Source organism: Acanthopagrus latus, chromosome 1, assembly GCF_904848185.1.
Source record: "Acanthopagrus latus isolate v.2019 chromosome 1, fAcaLat1.1, whole genome shotgun sequence".
In the NCBI taxonomy this organism is placed as follows: domain Eukaryota; kingdom Metazoa; phylum Chordata; class Actinopteri; order Spariformes; family Sparidae; genus Acanthopagrus; species Acanthopagrus latus.
The window spans coordinates 24,181,422-24,202,844 of record NC_051039.1 but is presented as its reverse complement, the minus strand read 5'-3'; the positions used below and the strand labels follow the sequence as shown (position 1 = coordinate 24,202,844).

General features: G+C 42.7%; 1 long non-coding RNA gene across 2 annotated transcripts; it reads right to left on the bottom strand.

Moving 5' to 3' along the window:
* Positions 1 to 3: 3 nt before the first annotated feature.
* On the bottom strand, positions 4 to 9,424 carry LOC119029473. 2 transcript variants are annotated; one of them, XR_005078003.1, is made up of 10 exons: positions 9,205 to 9,424; positions 8,849 to 8,990; positions 8,547 to 8,634; positions 6,194 to 6,224; positions 5,834 to 6,032; positions 5,161 to 5,277; positions 3,329 to 3,483; positions 2,671 to 2,793; positions 907 to 1,083; positions 4 to 638 (listed from the first exon to the last, which is right to left on the bottom strand). It is a non-coding gene; the product is annotated as an uncharacterized LOC119029473 (long non-coding RNA). The 2 variants fall into 2 exon arrangements; XR_005077999.1 differs by lacking the exons at positions 5,834 to 6,032; positions 6,194 to 6,224; positions 8,547 to 8,634 and having other exon boundaries at positions 2,671 to 3,483.
* Between the last annotated feature and the right edge of the window lie 11,999 nt (positions 9,425 to 21,423).

Sequence of the window (21,423 nt, the reverse complement as noted above, 5' to 3'; positions counted from 1 at the left end):
GCATCCCTTGTTCAGGTTTTTATTTCAGCGTGCTGAAAGGACTCAGAGGTGAGTGTGGGCTGACCTTTGACCCTGCAGTCAAAGGTCACACTGAACTCACAGTAAAGCTGATCAGAAGGTTAGGAAAAAATCCATAAGTCACAAACAGCGGCAGCCAAGAAGAGGTATCAGACTGTAAGTTCTCCTTGTTTGTGGAATAAACCAATTCTGGAAAGTGTGATTAAAGAAATCAGACACGAGCAAAAACACATCCTGATCACAGCATGTTAGCACATCTCATCTCGTCCTGCAAGGTTGGAGACAATGGGACCAAAGTGGAAAGAATTTCCTGTGAAGTCACTGGAAATGAAAGAGCAAGCCCTTTTTCCTCTGCTCCCATCACCGTCCCTCACGTCCTGACCAGCAGGCTCGAGCCGGTTGTGTTATAGCATCCACCGCACTATTAAGGATTTCCGACACCACTGTGTGTGTGTGTGTGTGTGTGTGTGAGTGTGTGTTTGTGATTTGGGGTGAAGGATGATGCTGACGATGTTGTTCCATATGGTTGTGAATGTCAACACATTCGATGAAAGAGACCAGATCCAACAAAGCTGTCTTCTTTCCAACTGCACAGCCCTGTCTGTCACAACGGGATGAACCTGGCAAAATCAGAAAGAAGTAAAATAAAAAAGACATGGCTCAGTAAATAAGATACCGAGGCAGATGCAATGAAGTTAAAGCAGAAATATCTAATCGTGCATTTTTGCATTTATATATATTGAGTCATTTATATATTCTTCTTGATGCCCCAAACCCAATTCAGTCAGGAGAGAACGATCAAATTCAGTTATCTGACATGTATATATAATGTCAATAAATACATGAATATGAAGACTCTTTAGCAGCAAAACAACATTGTGACATCACCTTAAAGTGGCAGTGAAGCCGTGGGCTGTACAGAATATCCCTGTGGCGGTGGTGATGGAGGAGTGAGAGCTGGAGATCTGGACGGATGCAACGAAACACAGCTCTGGACCCCTTGACCTGGAATGTGATGAGGACTGCAGGTGAATGAGGTGGAGGCTGGACGATCGATCGATTTGACTGAAATGACAGCAGCGGAGAGAAGAACACTGATGATGATTGGCTCACAAAGGTCGTGGTAAAGTGTGATGGGATTTAGCTGAAAGAGAGAAATGCCTATGGTCAGCTGAGTTGGTGGTGGGAAAAGAGCGGGGCGGGGTGGAAATGAGAAGATCGTCACTCTCCTTTACTGGACTTTTGCAAAGCTGCACTTGTTCCGACTCAATACGCTTATTTTTCCCTCATATTTTGTGTTGAGACTAATTAATTTCGCGAAGCTGCTTGGCGCTGTAGGAGTGAACATTGAACTTGTTGGGAACTATTTTCAGCTGCAGAGTAATGAATGTTTGGTATTCTAGTGAGAATTTAACGCAGCAGGACGATGTACGCAGGTCTGACTAAAAACAAACTGCCATGCCCATGTTTATCATAATCAGGGCTGAACAACAGGCATAGACAGCCTAATTGTCTTAACTATTTTGACAGATTTTGCAGTTTCAACATGAGTTATGGTTCATTTCATTTTTAATGAAAGACTAATGTGATTTTTGCTGCAGTCTGCGCCATACAAGCTTGTCCCCTTACATTTGACTTCAATTAAAAAACTCCACCCCTGTAATTTAGATGTTGCTCAATGCCAGTATGGGATTTGGATACCGTTTTGAATTAACTGTTGATTCATGGTGGGTTTATGGTCTTTTTGCGGGATTTGTTTACCAAAACAAAAACGCAGCCTATCAATCATGTTTTAAAAGGAGCCATGTCACATTTTAAAGAGGTTCTTGTGTCACAATTTGGCGCGATTTACATGAGTTAATCATTTTAATAGTCTATTTTTTAGAGGTGACGTGACAAATGAGGTCTTCTCCTTCGCTCACGGTCACCTGTACAAGCCTGTGGACCATTCATTTGTTGAAGTAGTTTAATGTTGCTGGGCTGTGGATTTCTTTGAGAGGGACTCGGGTCAGATTTTCCGCTACAGTCTAAAATGTCAAATCAAATCAAATCACTTTTATTTATCACAGCCCAAAATCACAATCCCATCGCCTTAGTGGGCTTTACAAACTGTACAGTGACCAACATCCTCTGTCCTTAAACCCTCAATTAGGGGGAAAGACCTGCCATATTGAGAAAAAAACTAAACTTTTGACAGGTAAAAAGATGTTGCATGTACTGAACAGAACAACAAAATCACAGTGTAAAAAACTGCATGACGGTGACTTTGTGTACGCTCTCAAGTGCCTCTCTCTACTCCGCTAACAGAGGGCAACAGTAACCAACGTTGGTTTAAACATAAACAAACAACCAGCTTCCAGCACTCCACAGAGCCCCTTTAATATTGGCATTGAGATGAAGCATCTAGCTTTTATGGACAAGGTTAAGTACGGGTACGCCCCCAGGAAATGAATAAAAGTCAGCCCAAGGTCACCACAACTACCAGTGTGCATTAGCTTGTCCAGTGGGTAGAAGTATTACCAGTACACTCACAGCACAAGAGACGGCAAGATGAGGCTGATCTGGTTTGATCGGATGCTCAGAGTGATTAGGGTTTGCTTATTTGCCCCAGAAAGTCTCTCTAATGAGGGTCTGTGCTGCGCTGGTACTTACAGCAGATGTCTTGGCACGGCTGTTACATATTGTCCTCCTATGGGACGCCCCGCTGGGGTGCCCGGGGGATCTGGTGGCTGATGGAGCTGAGTGATCGCCTTATCTATAAAAGCTGTGAAGTAGCTGTTGATGCAGTTCAAAAGGAAAAACAAACACTGACGACTTTATATGTGTGTATGAAAAGAAGGACTTTGCTTGGATTATTTTGGGAAAACAGAGCGAAAAGGGTGAAATCAGTGCATCATTATTAATACATCCCTATGTGTTTTTTGACCATTTGCTTCTGTCTTGGTACTCCCACACCTCTGTAGTCCATAGCTTGTGTGCACATCTACAGTCGTGCTCCTTCTAAAGGGGTGTGGATGTAAATGTGTGTGAGCATGTGCGTGCTTACTCGCTGCTCATTATGCAGAGTCATGTGGGCGGTGTGTGCATCTCAGCCAGCCAGCGGCAGGTTGATTAAGACACACCCATGCCTGCTAATCCAGGAAGACGTAGAGCGTGCACACGCGTGTGTGTTCATATTGATTGTGTGCATCTGTGCAAGTTTTTGCTGTTTACTTGTTCTTATGTGCAGTAAGTGTATTTTTGTGTGAAAAGTGTGTAAATGAGCTGCAGTTTTTGAGTGTGTGTGTGTGTGTGTGACAGCATGCAGCACCACTGATCTGCTCTGCTGCATTGCAGCATGTCCTGCCCATCCCGAGGTCGCTGTCGTCCTCCGCCAGGGCACTCTTCCAAGGTCGCAGCAGGTCAATCCTCCCCATCTGCATACCCGGCCGATGCAAGGGTAAATCTATAAACACCACACCAAATCTGTCGGCCGTGAGAGCAACGAGACACAAGTAAGAACCAGAGCTGGAGGTAGCCATGCTTGGGCTGTGTGGTCCCGTTAATCTATCAACAGCGAGATCAGACATGTAATCTACCCAGATGACCGGTCGATCAACCCGGAAAAAAAATCATCACAAGATGAACTGCTGCAGCACACACGTTCTACATGCAAATGCATGCAGATGAAGTCAGATGTGGCGACACTGTTGGTGTGTAGGAATTTACTATCAATCTGTGGCAGATGAGGACTTTTATGGGAGCCGTCAAATAAGCATGTGCAGCCGAGGATTTATGACCAAAACTGTGATATCATTATTTTATTTATCACGACATGAGGGTATTAATGCTCCATATGTTACTGACTGAGATAATACGGAAAAGACACAAATTGGGAAAGACACACCACGCTGCAGATTGACTGTTTTCTTGCCAAGGACAAATCAAAGTTCAAGGGCAGAATCAAACTAATAATAAAAAACATGCTACCATGGATACAAGTAATTGCACAGTCTCAGCACATACACCCTGAGAGCTCCCAAACGCACCATTCTAGTGGTAGAAAACACAAAAAAGGGTTTCTTCTACAGTCAGTAGTGGTGTTAGTATGTCAGGTGACTGCACTCATGTGACAAGAGAACACAGGTGAATCAGGGTTCAGCCATGTCTGTCTGTCATCAAACATAAACATGAGCAACGCTTCCAGAGTGATGCATCGCCACAAGGGATCCCCTGTTAAATAAAGAATCACCAAAATACATTATGAAAAAGGTCCAAATGAAAGCAGGATTTTGTTAAAGAGAAGCTGTGGGCTGTAATAAAGATGCCTTTTGGTCTTACATCTAAGAAGAAGAAGGAGAAGAGAAGAAGTAGAATCTTTATTTCATCCCATAGCACACAATGCACAACATAGTGAAACTGGTCCACTGCATTTAACCCATTCCAAGGGAGCAATGGTCAATGTTTGCACCAGGGGACCAGCTCCAGATATTACACAGTGTTTTGGTCAATGGCACTGAATGGAGAATCAACCTAATGCACATGTAGATTTGTCCATAATTTCTATCACTCATGATGACACTGTCCTCACCAAAGTAATTATGGAGATTTGGGTAAATTAGAGGAGGCAAGAGACAAGCATTCAGGCAACTAAACAGGTTGTAATCACGCCAACACTTGAGCACTTGAAATCTTTACCAGGAGGTAAAACTTTTCGTCACCGTGCTTATAAGCTTGTATCCTCAAAATGATATTTTTTTAATAGCTGCCCTTTTTAAACACCAATTTTGAACTGATTTGTCTATTTTTTTCTTTTGAACTTTTTTCATTCCGTGAAGAAAAATGTAATCATTTATCTGTAAAAACACAGCCTTCAATTGTGGATATACTGTAAGTGGTTTTCACTGGACAGCGGTGTTGTGTTACTTTGTGTTGTCTTTGTGAATGATGGCCAAAACGATGACAATACAACCCAAGTTGTGTGACAGTATGACCTAAGATGTAATGAACATAATGATTTTGAGGATGGTTGCAGAGCCGGGTGCAAAGCCAGACCTCTAGGAGGAATCAACAAACTGAGTCACATTGAATTCTCCTTTGATTGTGTTACAATACAACCTAACTTGTAATAAATGTAATGAATGTAACAGTGCTAAGCCAGACCTTTTGGAGGAATAACCACCCCGAAGCACATCCAATTCTGCCCTGATCCAAGAGGGGATAAAGAAGAGTAAGCGATCCGGATTCTCTGGTGAGTGCTGAGGTACATAAGGGGTTGACCTGAAAAAACACATACACACACACACACACACACACACACTCGTTGTGGGCCCCCGCTTGCTATCTTGCAGCTAATTTATTGTAAAGTAATCTGCATGTTTGGGGCTGAATAAACATTTGTGTGAGTAAAATGAAAAAAACACAAATGATCCTGCGGTCAGACTCCCTCAAGTGAAGCCCTGCTGGCGGTGAACACGCCATTAAACGAGATGAAAATCTGTCCGACGTGATACAGGCACAAACTTTCACAGATGAGGTAACATTTTCAGCTTTTATTCATGTTGAGTTTAGTCTCATTTGCCAACTCGCATATCCCAAAAAGTACTGAGTGAGCGAACGAAACGCATCATTAACTTGTGGATTTCTCTGCGTTTGAACACTGTTGGGAACATTTATTTTTTTAACACGTTATATCTTTATATAAGGGAAGGCAATCCTAGCTCTATCACACATCGTCCTCATGCAAAAAAGCTACCACATACACATGCATTTGCCAGTCCTTTGCTTTTTTTTTCTTGTTTGAAAAGAACATTTGAAAATAAATCAGAGTGAGAACCTCTGGAAGTGCAGTTTGTGACAGCGGAGTGGCTTCCCTTCTGACTGCGTCTCCTGCTGGATGTGGCTTCAGGGAGCTGTCTGACAAGGAGTGGTTTGTCGTACAAATACTCAACCTCAGCTCATCTGCCAGGATGTTCAGGGTTTTATTACATTCTCGCAGCGGGAGGATTTCAACGGGGCTATCAATGATTTATTATCTAGACACAACGGAAACAAACAAATAGATCCCACCTATGATTTACTGTAACACAGTGAAGTCTCAGATTTCTCTGACATGAAAGAAAGTTCATTTATGCAAATGCAAAAATGTAAACCGTGTCAGACATGCTGAGCAGAAAGATAAAAATATATCACCTACTGCTTATGACGTTCTCCTTGCACTCTGACTGCTGACAGAAAGAAATAAGGAGTATGTTAAAGCTTCGCTGATATGAACAAACACACACAAGCACGAGTCCTGGACGGGCCTTTTATTGCTTTCCATATCCGTTGACACACGGCGGGCCTTTTTTTTTACTCAGCACAAACACTTTAATGAAGTGATAAATGTCCTCATAACGCTGCGTCTGCCCATGAAGTGAGGAAACAATGTGCTGCATCTGCGCTTGGTCTGCGATCACAAAGACACGAGCCCTTTGTGTTTCAGGGCCAAACACTCTGCTGTAAACACTGCATCATCACAGTCTCGCAACAGAGCGTGCCTAACGTCGCGCCCCATGTAGGTCACCATCACAAGAAGGAACGTTACGTCAATGCTACATGCATCTTAGACTCGTTTGATAATGACCCGTCTCTTGCACAATAGGAGTTAATTACATCCTCTAATGACTCCACACGCTAAGGCTAATGGCCGACAGAGATAACACATCTCTCATTACCACTCGTCCCATATCTTGGCTCGAAACAGAGGAATTATTACACAAACTGCGCACACTTCACTGTGGAGATACTTGCTACTTTACGGGGGTCCTGCAGGGAAGGGACATTAATGTATTTAAATCTGTCAGGTAGCGCTGCTGCCGTTAAAACAAGCACTTAACCACTTGTGAGGTAGCTGTGTGCTCTTTGTGACCAGCACTGCAATGGGGTCGGCTGGTAATGCAGCCGAGCAACTGTCACGGAGAGTCAGAAAACTATTTTAATCCATATTCCTACTAATGATCTGTGAAAATATAATACTAAAGAAATAACACAGGGCTTAGCTTTGGGAACAGCATTTTATCGATCAACTAGAAAGGAGTCGCAAACGCTAAAGGGCACATATCTCTGACACAACCTTTTGTTGTTATATAAATTTAGAATGTTGTGAAATGGACACCTAGAACCTAGCGCTACGTACAAGAATGAATTGTGCACAATGTTAAGTAAGAATAATCTGTCATGACTTGTAGCCTTTACCTTCATCGTGCTGCTGTTGCTCCATCTATAGCATATGTATAAGGCAAGCATACTTGGATGATTGACTCAAAGCGTTTATCTGTGAACTTCATTTGGTTGCAGTAGACCCTTTTCACGTAAGATGTTTTCACTTGTCAAAGCAGAAAACTAGCCACTTCCAAGGCTCTGGTATTGTTCACGCTCACTCACCGACACGGCTCACTGAGACACTTAATGGAATGCAGCCATCTCTAACGTTAAAACCTGTGCTTTGCAAACTGTCTGCCATGAAAAAGGTTGACTGCAAAATGCATTCAGTCAGTTTAAGATCCCATATTATACTGTTTTCCTTTGTCAGAGGTCCAACAACACTATATTTGAAATGCATTGCCCCAAACCTATCCGTGGTCCTGAATTTCAGCTGTCTAAAAGTCGTTCTACTGAGCTGTACTGAAAGCAGGCTGTTTCTGTGCCTGCACATTTAAATGCTAATGAGCTCCGTTTGTCAGCGCCTACCTTGCCTGCTATACGCTCCTCTCAGGGAGACGATGCCGCTTGCGCTAGAGATAGCATGCACTAATGTTTTAGATGGATGCATCGCTATGGTTAGCCGAGATACTGTTGTTCAAACATACCAGTTTGACCCAGAATGGAGAGGCTCCCAAAGAAATACAGACTGTGTGGCTGCAGCAGGACGTTTCAGAATGGTTAGTGTGTGTTCATATGTCTTGTTACAGTTACTACCTTGTAGCTGATGGCTAACAGCTAGCGAAAGCTGTGTTTGTCTCCAAACTGGTGGACACTGTTCGCATCTACTTTCTCTCCAGTCTGCACGTCTGCACGACAACCAAGTTCCATTGTGATATTATTAACATTAAACTCGCTTCAAATGCCACTGCATAGTGGACTGAAGCAGAGCTAACTAGTTAGCCAGTTTCCAGCTGACTTCACCATACTTTTAGGCAACTGTAAATACTATCAGCAGTTGCTGGGTCCGGTATGGTTGTGACTGACCCTTTTACGAGGGTAAAAGTCAGCTTTGTCCTGACCCTCATTACTGAAGCAGTCCGAGGTGAAGTGGTTAGCACACACATACAAGCTGACACGAACCGCAGCCGGCACGTTGTCGTTAAAAATGAAACACAACCACTGTCTCTTCTGTTGTTCTGTAGCTGGGACAGAATATAGGCACTTATGTTGATTTTTACAACCAACAATGGAGCTATTTGCGTGTCTAACTCCTATTACTGCGCAGAGGAGGCCTGCCCCTGAAAATGACTCCTTTCGTTACAGATGGAGATGAATCTGAACAGCCTGTAGGAGCGTCATTTTACCAGTGGGTGGGCTGCAGAGACCATGCAGGACTTGTTTGCTTTTATCAACCTGGGAGTTGGTAGGCTCAGGGAGGACCAGCTTATACATCTAGAGACCAGAGAAAACGTGTTTCATAATATGGGACATTTAAAACAATTCAAACCTAGAAATATTTGGATATCTGCTCCAAACTGAGCTGAAATTTGGATTAAAAGTTGTGAAATACACTATGTTTATGTTGATCAAGTTCCAGATTAGCATTCAGGTTTCCTAGTTACTGCTAGTAACTGCTGCTAACTGTAGCTGCTACCTAGCCAGTTACCTTGGATAGCCGTGCATCTAGTGGTTCAGAGTGGGAGCTCGGTGCAACAGAGGAGGGCTGGTGTTTACACTCTAGGCACAGGAACTTTGGACCGGGGTGGGCCAGTGCTAGCTGGGTAGCATGCAAACTTCTGTAGAACTATCTGCAACACAGTAGAAGCGCAATACATGTACGTCATCATAATGTAAATGCTGTTAATTCTTTACATTCTGTTGATAATTAGAATTTATTGTTAGATTCTTTTCAAACAAAATTCTTACATATTGTCCTGTTATTGATATATTTTTTGATTCAGATTTTTGGTAGTAAAATTCAAAATGTCTCAACAAAGTCTTAAAACAATGCACCATACATACCATTCTTCAATTTGGATGCTTGGTGAGGTTTATCTGTCTTGCAGTGTACATAAAAGCCACATTTGTACAGCTGCACTGACGCTCTGCTCCTAGTTGCTGAGTAGAATAAAGAACATTCAGACTGACTGAAAAAAAAAAAAAAAAAAATGAAATGCCCCCGATCCTCCACACGTCCACACTGCTGTCTTCTCAGCAGTGCTTCAGGGTGGCAAGCCACGGGAAGAATAACTACTGGAACTATTTTGTCCGACGTTCAATAAAACTAACCAGCCAATAAAGCATACTGAGGCAATGAGGCGGTAAACTAACTCGTGTTATGGGCTTTGGTGACTTGATCATGATAGACAGACGAGCTGATTGATGAATGTGCAAGGACTCAGCGCCAGAAAGCATTCATTCTATTTGCAGTCGCAATCTGTGTGTAATTAGCATCTGATTTACTAAAGGCAGCAGCTAATTATGCAATCAGAGACAGCTACTGCCTGCTTTCCGAGCAACGAAGAGCTTAAAAGGTGCAGATCGGCACGGAATTGATGTGAAAACTGCTTCTTTTCTTCCGATTCCCCCCGAGACTTATGTGATGTGCTCACACTGTCTGCTGTCAGTGAGATTTCATTGGGGAAAATTAAATTAATTTGCAATATGCCTGCATGATCTGTACCTGCATTTGGAGTTGTAGAATCACAAAGAGACTTATTTTATCTTATCTTATCTTATCTTGTCTGTGTTTGTGTACTGTTGGCATTTTGGGCATTGCGTCTACAATCTCACTGTCTCACTTGTTTCTTTCCATCATTTGTTCCATCTCCTGAGTGGGTGAGCAGTGTCAGGAGGGGTGAAGTGAGACGTTAGCATTAACACAACACTGATATGCAGTGACAGCGGTGGAAGCAGGCAGAGGTGGGAGCCGAACTCGGAGAGAGACCCAGGACTGACTCATAGAGACAGGGGTGAGAACAAGGGACCAGACCCTTACGCAGAACTCCCACATGAAACGGCCTCCACTTCCGCGACCTCTCATCCACATCCTTTCTATTGCGGCATCTCTTTGTTTTCACTTTGTTTCTTTTTTTTGTCTTCGAGAGTCAGCACCTCGGCTGAGTGTGAAGTCTCTCAGTCCTAAGTGATACGTCTGTGTGTGAGTTTCACTGTGCTGCGAGTGTCTCAGGTGGCCTTGCAGATATTACAGCCCTGTTGCCTCTTAAGTAATCCTCAGTAATGCCGGACACTGCTGATCCGAAAAGCCATTTCCACAGCAACATCCTTTATTGCTCACACTGTGATACAGAGTTGTGACAAAAGGAAACTGAATGAATTAAAAGAATGTGCATTCCCTGCAATGGAAGGATATTAGAAGTGGAGAAACAGGACGGTAAAGGTGCAATTTGTAGAATATGGCCAGAATTTGTCAGCTGCATGCAAACCACATCATGCCTGCTAAATGAAAATATTTCTCAAGAAGCTAGCAGGCAGAGAGCCTCAGCTGGACTTAAAACTACTCAAGGAAGTGGATTTGAATTCACTGCACTGCTGGAAGGCATACCATGTACTGCATGCACAAACAACACCTGGTACAACGACAAATTCGTATTCTATGATGGGGGGAGAAAGTGCCTTTTGCCTGTCTCTGTCAAAGATCACATCATTAGAAAAGTGCCTCTACCAGAGCAATAACAGCAGAAATAAGCAATCCAACCCAACCACACATTCACATGCAACACGAAGATCAGACTGCCAAGCTGCAGATAGATGTGTCCAGCTTTACAGCCAAGTCAAAGTGACAGCAGATGCTTTGGTTAGTATTGATAATGCTATTTCTCAAAACCAAATGAATAAAATTGGTTAAAAAGTGCAATATGTAAGAACTGCTCGAATTCCATCACACAAAAAAGGTGGCAGCATATCACCAGGGTTACCGCTAGCTGCTGCTAACTGTACCTGCTGTTAGCTAGCAAGTTCAATCAGCAGTGTTATTGTTGTTTACTACCACACTTTCAAGTCAAGAGCTAGCTAGTTAGCATGCTACCTTCATTAGATATCTCTGCAACACACTACATAGATTGAAGTACATACAAGCTCTTACTCATTGCACCTTTAAATGATCTGCTCTGATTCGGATGTCAGGTTATTTCCCGCATGTGATTGGTAAGTCACACAATAAAATGTCCGTGCATGACTTGCTAACGTTTCCGTGGTGGGCCATTGTGCGAGGTTAGCAAAGTTTAATCTCCCGCAGAAAGGGAATCTATGGACAAAATGCTCAAGCCAACAGGGTACGATTTTCGCAACCCTCCTCACAATGATCAGGCACAAGGGTGTATTCACGGACGTGCATGTACACACACGGACGCACAAATGCATACACCCAGAAGATGAGGTTGAGAAATAAAGGGCCATCTTAGATCGTTTCACTATATTACTTTAGCTACGGGGCTTGAAATAAAGGATGAGATGACTCCTTTGGGATATTTTTGATGACTTTGTCCCCTACTGTTCTTAACCACACCGACATTCCGAGTCCCCTCTTTTCAGTGGTTTTATTGTCGCTTTAAAAATAGCGGATCCCCAAGAACCATGAGCAGACTGCTGCCGTGCCGCCTGCCAAAGTAGATGCATTTGCAAAAGCAAATTGTGATTGAGGAGGGACCAGACATCCCTGCATTTGATTTTTTAAATGATAATCTTAATACCTATGTCAGTGAAATATTAAATAGTTCAGTTACTGTTGGAAACTCTGAAAAATGTTGTTTTCACAGAGCTGCAGTTGATTATGATGCACCTTTCTAGCTGAGTCAGTTCCCAATGAATCAAAAAGGTCTGAACAAAGTTCCCGTGAATCATCGTGCTGGTGGTAACTCATGCTAATGTATGCAAGTTTTAGGTGGGAGGGAAAAAAGGACAAGTTGAGATTTCTTCTGAGTGATCCGAATGATAAAAGATGCTTGGAAGTTGGATTAAAACGCACACTGATGTGACTGTGCACTCCCCGCCCAGTGTACACACACAAATACAGTAATCTGTTAATCTGCATGCACGTCAATATGCCATTAGAGTCGTTTGAAATGAGAGGGAATAGGTATCATTCCTGTGAGACCGTCAGCCCCAGCAAAAGGCTTTAGGCAGATTTGTTTGGGGCTTATCCCTCTTGTTGATGGAGAGACTCTGAGACAGAAAGGAAAGAGAGATGGAGTAAATGAACAGGGGGCATGAAGGAGACTCAAAGCACGGAATGAGTTTGGATGAGATAAAATGGGCGGGCCCTTGTGAGGCCAACGTGGCAACACATCAGTGAGCCTGCAGAAGGGGCATGGATAACAAAGGAAGAAAAGACACAGGATTCATAGTTATTTAACTATTTTGGAGATTTTCTGTCCTCATCGGCTACGGCAGTAATTGTCAATAAGGCCATTGCTCTTACTCCTGCCATGACACTGCAAACAAACCCCCTTTGAGAATGTAGATAAATACTGATAGCAGCAAAACAATCCTCCAAATATCTCTATTACCTCAGTCTAGTGTAACAAGGCCATGCTCGAACCTCTGTGAGGCTGTGCTGATACACAGCAAGGCTTTGAGCTAAATGGTAATGTCAATCTTAGTTTTGCATGTTAACATTCTAACAGCTGCTAATTGGCACAAAACACAAAGAACAGCTAAGGGTGATGGGAAAGTACAGAACGGAGAATTTGACCTGATTGTGGCGTTAGATGAAAAGTCCAGGAATCAAAGTTATTGCAGTTCATCCTGTGGAGACTACGGATGCATAAACGTCAAGCCATTCAACAACCTTAAAGGTCAATCTGCTGGTGGCATTAAAGAAAAAGTTATGGGATCACCAATGGCTGCCTCGTAAAAGTGTTAGATATTTCACAGAATAATTGAAAACTCAGGAGATCATCTAAATCAACCTTCTATGTGATTTCAATGTCCGTACCAAGTTCTCTCACACAACATTTAACCCGAAAGATATTCCTACTGAACCACAGTGACTGTCCTGATGGTGCCACTTGATGGAATGTCAGGAGATTACTAAAGTGAGAAGGAATCATTCTCAGTTGTACAAAATTTCATAGCAAAAAAAACAACTTGTTGCACCAGCAGATGGCCAACACTTGTGCTGCTGAATGAGACAGAGGAGAAAACAAGGACATTTAAACTCCTATAATCCCATGGTAACTGGCTCATTTCTATCTGCTGATTTAGATCATGTGATGTGACTAAAAGTAACAGAACATGTTGTAAATAGACCGGAATGTAAGTAGATTTAGATAAAGTGCTATACCATACATTGTGTTTGTAAATAGACTTGCATATCTATTGCGCTTTTCCAGTCTACTGACCATGCAAAGCGCTTTACAGTGCTGGCCACATTCACCCATTCACACACATTCATACACTGATGGCAGAGGCTGACATGCCAGGTACCATCTGCACATCAGGAGCAATTTGGGGTTCAGCATCTTGGATACTTCCACATGCAGCTCAGCTCAGCCAGGAGGAGCTGGGATTCGAACCAGTGACCCTGAGCATGTGTGCTTTATATCATTAGTTTTGTTAGTCATAGTTATACTTTTTTGGAATGAAGAATTTGCTGTTGAACTATTATACAAATGAAAAATGGTTGCAAAACATTAGCTAATGCATCTTGTTTCCTCTGACTAGATGTTTGAGGGTATTCATATGTTGTGAAAACAGATTGAGTATCTTAATAAGATAAGTCGAGTTCAGTTACTTTGAAATGTTTTTTTTAATTCAAATAGAGAATATATTTTTTTAATGAGACCTGAATAGTTAATCATGCTATTTTTTCATGTATAATCATTATTTATTCTTTTTTTTCTTGGGTTTGATGGTGTTGGTGTAACAGTTTACGTACTCAAGATGTCCTGATATGGACAATAATAAGTGAAGCTGAAGGAAAGCAATCAGTGCCTTTCTCTTTCTTTTGTGTTCTATTCAATCCATTCTGCTGTAGTCCAGTCTAATCAAGTCTGTTGATGTGACGCTCCAACGCTGGGAGGAAACATCGCTGAGTGTAAAACAGTGCGGTTGGTGTGAAACAGTGGATGACGCGTGAGGAGCTTTGGGACAAGAATCAGAGAGCCAGAGACAGGCTGGAACAGCCGTCCTGCTGCCCAGCAGGCCTCGGCCTCATTAGAATCAGCCGCAGTTTGGTTCTGAGTGCGCGTGTGTGTGTATGTGTGTGAGAGTGTGAGTGTTTGCTTGCACTAGCTGGGAGGCCCAGTGGGTAGGAGCAGATGCTCCATCCTCACACTCAAACTCCCCCAGTAGAGTGTGTTATCTCTGTCTGAGTAAGGATTTTTGCTTGCCTCGTCTCTTTCTCTGTTTCACTCTCACTTGGCCTTTCAACCTCTGATACTGATATATATACAGTATATACAGTTGGCCACGTCAAACTCATTGTACAACTTCCACTTTAGCTGCAGCCTCTCCTGTTATTCTTTCCTTCTGCAGCACTGAAATCATACTTGCATCATGAACAGTTATGGTTGTAGTGCCATCTCACTGTTTGAAAAAGGGTCTACAGATGTCTAATCTTACCATACCATATGTACCATACGAAAGCTGAATAGACAAATTGAGTTCATTTACTGCTGTTTTCTAGTCATCTTACACTTTTATTATTTGACTAATAATCCTTGGCATGCCATGCTGTGCAGCACTCATCTGCATTTCCCTTTGGATTCTCACAGCAGAGGGTTATGCGCTGACCCGTGCTAATACGGCCGTGCTCCCAAGCAGAGCCAGACTGTGATGCTCCCTGCCCTCGACGCACGGCGCTGACATCACAGTGACCCGATTGGCTCCACGTGTGTGGTCATGCGGTTGACAAGAGACAAGGTGCCTATTTTTAAAAGTTCAACATTCAGTCATCGTGAAGCTTCTGTGTAGCGCTGGAATTGTTTGGACGCTTCACTTCTGTTTGTTCTTTCCCTCAGAGAAAGACCTTCGCAATTGTCTTGATCTGCTGTCTTGTGCTTCTGCTGTGATTTCAGCATTGTATAATGTTGATGCGAAGATTACCATCCGCAGTGTTTAGCCAGGCTGGTGGTGTGACTCCTGGGATGTCAGTGTCAGTCTTCTGGTCCATCACTCATGTGCAGACTGAAATAACTCAACTCAACTATCTGATGGATTGGCATGAAATCTAGAAGACATCCAAACATCTAATGGATATAGAAACGTGATCGCTGCAACATGATGCGTGATGTCATCAGTGTTGGAGAAGAAAGCGGGAGTTTTAGATTAAGTGCAGCGGACTTTGAGACCATCAAGGCCCATGGTGTCTGGCGACCATCCAACCTGACCGGCTGCACTGCTCCAGGGAAGAAGAGAGTTGGAATAAGAGCCATGCTGACCCAGCTTGGTTTAAGGCTCTGCTCCTGGCTAACGTCTGGTCGCAGGAAATGGAAATGTACAAAATGGGACTGAGGCTTGCCATACAACATGACATCAAAGGCCGCTGTGCCGATGGAGAAACTGTCTCCACCGCAACATCTCAGATCAAGCTGTTTCACTCAATGGGCAGAGTGCCTGGCTGCCTGGCTGAAGTGACAGAGCGCAGGACTACAGCTGTAGGAGGGGAGGTGGACTCTGTGTTTACAACTTTGAAGCTTGGTGCTCACACACAGTCAAAGTTGATGGGTAGTGTTTCACAGATGTCGAAATGTCATCATGGCGATGCCAACCACATTATCATCACCACCTTGTTACTGTCATTTACGTTCATCCTGATGCATATTAAAAAGGTGCACTATTTGTATATTAGTATATAAAAATAACTGTATACATGTTTTGTTTGTAGAATTTAATGTCATTATGCCACCATGTTTTATATCATTTCAAATAAATTACCTTGTTTCTTGTATAAATTGGCGCAAAATCTTGTCAAGGTATACATGGTTCCTAGATGATGTGTCCTACCTACTTCGATGAAATTCCATGTCAGCCATGGTTATCTTTAACTTAACTGTTCTTTATGTTGCAACTATATGTTTCTTTTGTTGATTTTGTTTTATGTTGTTACAACGCTGCGCTTATGCTGTGGTTTAATTTTTGCACAAAAAACACTTCATTAGCATTAGGAAATAACCATGTTTTGGCTTAAAATACCTGTTGTGCACTGAGAAGTACATTTTGTAAAAACTTCAAACTTTTTGCTGCCCATGGTGACACCAATCCCCCTGCATTCACTGTCATATGAAAACTTGACCGGTGTGTCTCTGCATCATGGGGCTTTCATCACAGTGGCTCTCAGTGTGGTACCAAGCTGTTAGGCAGCCGTCTTGACAGCCACAACGCCGCAAGTGAGACGTGTTTGAAAATAAAGTTTGTTGGACAACATGGTTTCGAGGGTAGAAACTTCTGTTTATTCCTGCGGGTGGTGGACGACTGACATTAAGCTCAGAGTGACATGATGTTGGTACTCATAACTCTCAGATATGCTTGATGAAGCAACAATGATGAAAAGGGAGCTTTGACTCGATGTAACCAAGGGAAGGATTACGAAGTTGTTGGAAGGTGATCATCATATAGTTTTCACAAATATCGGAAAGTTATTTCTAATAGAAAGGAATGCTACTGCTTAACTCCCATATAATTCCAGTTTTTTTCAGGTTCAAACTTTTTTTTTGGTCCTCCTAGATAAATGTTTCATGTTTCAATGTTCAATAACACATAATTTCCCTCATGCTGTCTATTGCAGCAGAACCTCTGTTCACCCTCTGTTCAAATGCTTCCATTTTAATGTCTGTCTCTTGCCCACTCTGAAAAGTCTGCTCTGACTGGTCAGCCTTCAGGTTGCCGGGACAGGGACAACCCACTGTTTTTCTGCATCGCTTCTGCAGCTGTTTTTGCAATTTAAGCTGTACTGGGGTGCGGCTGAGAGTGGTGATGGTATAGTTGTGACATCACAACATTACAGAAGTTGGCTTGTTTGAAGGTATAGTTGCACTGTGCATTTCTCTGTGGACTGAGTGATTGTATAACTAGACCTCCTTTATAATAAAAAAAGGAAGGAAATCATCATTTCTACAATTTCAAATCTTTGAAGAACAGACTTATCCTTTAAGAGACATTATATTCAGCAATAATAATAATAATAATAATAATAATAATAATAATATAATAATATTGACATATTTTATCTTCTTCTTAAGCTTCTTTTAGTAGAGAATCTAAAAATAGGAGCATCATATATGTTTACATAATAATAGGAGCATTTGAAATCTGATGACGCATTCAGGCAAGCTTTCATCGTATAAATGCGGCGCGAACATGTAGTATGTGCGCATGCATGCACACACTGTCCATAAGCTGCCTCAGATCCCCCATTATGTCTGCTGCCTCGTCCTTGTCTCTGCCAGCCTCGCTGCCTTCTCTTATCTCCAACACGGAGCTTTATCATTTTGTCTGAGCAGCAGTGTCAACAGCCCAGGCTAAATGGCCTTTTCCAGGACCCATTTGGCTCCACATCGATTAAAGACCCTGCCACCCTGATGGGCGATAGCGGCAGGAGGAGAGGATGTCAGCGAGAAGGCCCATTGATAGAGTGACTCGGCCTGGTAAGAAATATAAACCCGGTTGGGTAACACTAGTAAATTTCGAATGGAGGCTGTTTACTGACCTGTCAGAGAGCAGTATTGATTTCTCCTTGTGTCCAGGCTAAAGAGGTAAACAAGCGAATAGGGCTAACTCGTGCCGTGCCCACGAGTCCTTGTGAATCAATGTGCGCAGGCAAAGTACATTGTTCCTTCACCTGGAAATAAATAACTGAGCTGTAACCTGTGCGAATGACAGTTTTATTTGCAATGACAACTGTTTTATTGGGACATCTGTCCCACCATCTTCAGCAGCCTACAACCGAACATGCATCAAAAGAAGATGAAGATGTACTCATGTTTGATGAGCACCGGCGAGGAACCAATCTGAACTGACAGCAGTGGAAACCATGACGTGACCTTCAGAGGTTAAACACCAAGGTCACATCATGTCAGCATGGCAGCATACTGATGTACTTTAGTAAATGACTGAGCAGAGCATTATGGGCTTTAAATTATAAATCAGCCTTGAAAGGTGCGACCAAGCATTTTTTTAAAATCATTTTTCAGAGCGTCATCTTTCTATGTCTGGAGGCAGAAGGGAGACATGACAAGAAACAAAAGCGATCCAGCATAGACTGTTCATGACCGGATTCTAGTCTTTTAAACTCATAGCTCAACATTTGGTAAATACACATACATTTGTGTGTGTGTGTGTGTGTTTTTTTTCTTTTTCTTTTCTTTTTTTTTTTTACCAATAACAATCTAATATCTGTGGATTAGGTATGGAGACAGCAACAAGAAGGTGATTAGCTAAGACTGAAAACAGCTGGCTTGATCCATCTTAAGTCCAAAATCAGACCTGCCAGGATGTTGAAATTCAACTAATGAACATGTCTTTCTTGAGAGATGTGAATATCTTTGTTTTTCTTGTATTTAACCATAAGTTAAACAATTCATTTCAGAAAACTTGGACAAAATGGTGTGCCTCTATGCTTTGCTTAGCACAGACTGATTATCACCACAACGATGTTGTCATAGCTCTTTGACTTTGGGGACAAAGGGTAGGGAAAATCACATATGGGAGAGGTTATTGCCCCTGTTGAAAGTATTTTAGTTACTTACCAAACTATTTTAGTAAACTTACCCAAGCTGCAACAGAAACACTGAGAAGAAAGGGAAACTGTGGACAGTGTAATAATATGTTCCAAACAGGATGTAAACCCATTCACCTGTGAGAGAGTACAACACTTGACTTACGCTTAAATATGTTTTTTGCAACACCCACTCACATCTAAACGACAAAACAGGTCAACTGTTAATACAACATGCATATATCTCTGTTCCCAAAGCAATGTGAGCCCTGTGGCATAACAGCAACACATGTGCTAGGCCTTCATCATATTGTCACAGTTTGGTTAGGTTTAGGGAAACATTGTCGTTTGGCTTGTAAACAGTATGTTACGTCTGTAAGTTCCATTACATACCTACTTACATCACATCGTGTATATGACATTACTTCACTACGTTAATAAGTTGAATTAACTCATCGTTGACTTCTGGTTTCACACAAACACCAGTAGTGTTCTCCTGGACTAAAGTCCAGTGGTTGTTTACCCCAACCATTCATCTATGATCTCCCCCCTGTTCAGGCTTCTCACTCTTTATACTATGTTACATGCCAAGTTTACCCCTGTCCAGGAGGTACTGGACCGGCTCTTTGGTATAAAGGGCTGGGTCCCTGAACCTACATGGCGTTACTTTAAAAAGGGATTTGGATAGGGACTGTTAAGCTGGTAGCTTGTGGGAGACATGAGCGAGGAGACTAACCTGGCCTCTCACTGCCTACGTCAGAAAGTTTACCCTGTCTCCTCTGGATTGGCACTGGCTAACAACAGCTCGCTTCTAAATGATCTGTGCACTTGATAGGGTGCTAGGTTGAATTTAAGGGGCTTTTGGTAAACCCTAAGGGCTGCCACCAAATGGAAACAAGATGCTTCATTTGTGTTGACCTGTGTGGTAATTATTCAGATGAGGACATTCTTGTTTTTTTGTTGCTTTTTGTCAAAATGATGGTCCTGGAGGAACGTTAATGTTTCAGGAACAACACCATCAAGGTGATATCAGGTATACCGTCTAACTAGATATCTGGGCTCATCGTTTTTCTGCTCCAGCTTCGTACTTTAATGTACATGTCTTCTCATCTAACTCACTGACAGGAAGCACATATCTGGCAGTTTAAAAAAATGTTAATAATTCCTGTAAAATGGATACCTGTGTTGATTAAAAGTCCTAGCTGTCGGAAATCCCCATCCCCATCTCTCAGGCTTTGGGACTGTAGGACAGGGTGGCCGCTGTGCCAGAGCGCCAGTTTTTGATGAATTGGGAGGAGTTTTTTTTTTTTTAATTACAGATAGGACCTTTAAAATACTGACAGCGCAGTGTTGTCATCACTCAGTGGCTCCTTGCAGTTGACGCAACATACAGTTTACTCCTGTGGATTTTTCAAAGGACACTGGACTCAAAACTCTGTCATACAGTCATTCCCCCTATTTTTTCTGCAGTAAAATGTGCCAGACTGTAAAGTACCAGACCCTGAACAGCAGTTTGGTATACAGATGTAGAAAACACAGTGGAGTAAAAGATTGATGATTACCTTGGCTCCCATATGACTGTAATGTTTGAATATACAGTTTAAGCCAAAAATATGTAGAGTGCATCTCCTTCAGGATGATGTCTGCCTGTTTCTGCTTTGAGAGCCAAGTCTGGAGGGTCTGCAGAAACAGGCCAAGCTGCTCTTAAAATGGCCACCGTGGTGGGAGATTTATCACACCACCTGCACACCAGTAAAAAGAGATCATTTGCTCCCCTTCCTCCATACATAAACTGCTGTCTTATTCCGGGGGGCATAACATTTATCGTGGCACACTTTCTGCCTCTTGATCCTACCCTCGTTACCCAGACATGGTGTTGTGTGGTAACAAGGAAATGCATCGCTCAGTTTTATGCCTTTGTACAGATGTCGGACCGGAGCCACGGCGATGGTTAATCGTATACTGCCAGTTACAGTTGGCATTTCATCTGCACAAATGTGCCCAGGACAGGCATGAACCGCCTCGGGGGCAAAACCATAGGTGAGGTAAATCAGAAAAAAAAAAAAAAAAGAAAAAGCTTGGAGGCTCCAAAACACCGAACGGATCAAGCTCTGTTTCTGAAACAAACAGCAGCAGACAGGCTGTCATAAAAGAATACACAGCATATCACAATACCAATCCCGCAGGTCCAGAGAACCAGCTGTCTGCTCAGATTTGTCCATATGACCCCTTTAGTGTCTATGACACAAGGGTGGACTTTTGTAAATGAGGCCCTCACCGCGATGTTTTGTAGTAATACTGATATTCAGCAAAGCCTGTGTTGGAGCATGTCAGCCTTGGTTTAACTCACACAGTATCCTGGAGGACGTTGCTCAAGGATGTAACAATCGCTGTACCGCTGCAGCGCGGAGAAAGAGAGCTCTCCAGCTGCAGCCGCACTAGCTGCTGATAGTCCTTTAAATAGAAGTACTTGTAGGGTTGCTTTAGACAAAAGTGGGCCTTGACATGCTGTTGAGTGTGACGATGCAAACACACAAGCACACACACACACGCACACACACCCT